This window comes from Micromys minutus, assembly GCF_963924665.1.
Source record: "Micromys minutus genome assembly, chromosome: 9".
Lineage (NCBI taxonomy): Eukaryota > Metazoa > Chordata > Mammalia > Rodentia > Muridae > Micromys > Micromys minutus.
In genome coordinates this window covers 13,349,569-13,351,173 of record NC_137978.1, presented here as the reverse complement: position 1 = coordinate 13,351,173, position 1,605 = coordinate 13,349,569, and the positions used below count along the sequence as shown (strand labels likewise).

Here is a 1,605-nt window from a genome sequence, read left to right as displayed (position 1 = left end):
ATAAATACAAAAACAACATGGATTTTGGATCCAAATGGATAGAACTTGATTATATCATCTTGAGTGAGGTAACACAGTCGCAAAAGGACATGCATGGTGTGTAGACTTACAAGTGAATACTAGTCATAAAACACAGGTACCATCCTACACTTCACTGACACAAATAAGCTAAATAAGAAGGAAGGCCCAAGGGCAGTTGACTATAAGAGGTGCTGGAGCCACTGCCACTGATCACAAGCCATGATGTTGATTCTCGCCTGTTGCCCCCATCATGCACTAGGGGTCTCAAAAGATTCAGAGTCTAAGATGGTAACCCTCAAGGACCAGCTGATTGTGAATCTTCTTAAGGAAAAACAGGTCCCCTAGAACAAGATTACATTTTTGGCATGGCTTCTGCCTTCAGTATCTTAATGAAGGACTAGGCAGATGAGCTTGCCCTTGTTGATGTCATGGAAGACAAGCTGAAAGGGGAGATGATGTATCTCTATCATGACAGCCTTTTCCTTAAAACACCAAAAATTGTCTCCAGCAAAGACTATAGTGTGACTGCAAACTCCAACCTGGTCATCATTACAGCGGGGGCCTATCAGCAAGAGGGAAAGTGCCTACTCAATTTGGTCCTGTGAAACATGAACATCTTTAAGTTCATCATCATTCCCAACATTGTGAAGTATAATCCCCAGTACAAGCTGCTGATTGTCTCAAATCTAGGGGATATCTTGACCTACATGGCTTGGGAAATCAGTGGCTTTCCCAAATGATGAGTTATTGGACACGGTTACAATCTGTATTCAGCTCCTTTCTGTTGCCTGATGGGAGAAAACTCAGTTCACCCGCTGAGCTGTCACAAGTGAGTTCTCGGAGATCAGGGCAATTCCAGTGTCCCTGTGTGGAGTAGTGTGAACATAGTGTCTCTCTTAGGTCTCTGATCCCAGGACTGGGCACTGATGGGGATAAGGAGCAGTGGAAGGAGGTCCACAAGCAGGTGGTTGACAGTGCATATGAGGTGATCAAGCTGAAAGGGGTCACTGGCCTCTCTGTGGCAGACTTGGCCGAGAGCACCATGAAGAATCTTAGGTGGGTGCATCCCGTTTTCATCATGATTAAGGGTCTCTACAGAATCAATGATGATGTCTTCCTCAGTGTTCCGTGTATCCTGGACAAAACGGAATCTCAGATGTTATGAAGGTGACACTGACTCCTGAGGAAGAGGCCTACCTAAAAAAGAGTGTAGATACCCTCTGGGAATCCAGAGGAGCTGCGGCTCTAAAGCCTTCCCAGTGCCCTAGTCCTTCACTGCCCAGGCTGCAGGTGGGTTTCTATGGAGGACACACACTTCTCCTCTAAACCGTGGTTAGTACAGTTGTTTTGAGGTAGTTTGGGGGAAAAATCTCAGTTCCCACATCTCTACCTGCTGCAATGTGGTACTTGTGTAGTGGTAACCTGGTTATTGTGACAGTCCCACTGTCTCCAAGACACACTATCACCTGTGTGCCGGCTTCAATTGTTAAGTCTGTTGCATTGCTTCAGTGTGTGACCCTCACCAAACATGCCTAAGCTAATGAGTTCGTGTTATTCATTCCCTGGCTCCAGTGCGTAAGTACA

At 45.9% G+C, this 1,605-nt stretch overlaps 1 pseudogene across 1 annotated transcript; it reads left to right on the top strand.

Annotated features, from left to right (window-relative positions):
- The first annotated feature begins 386 nt into the window (after window positions 1-386).
- Window positions 387-1,347, top strand: LOC308424938 (L-lactate dehydrogenase A chain-like; annotated as a pseudogene). The gene has a single exon. The product of its transcript is annotated as an L-lactate dehydrogenase A chain-like (transcript).
- The last annotated feature ends 258 nt before the right edge of the window (window positions 1,348-1,605 follow it).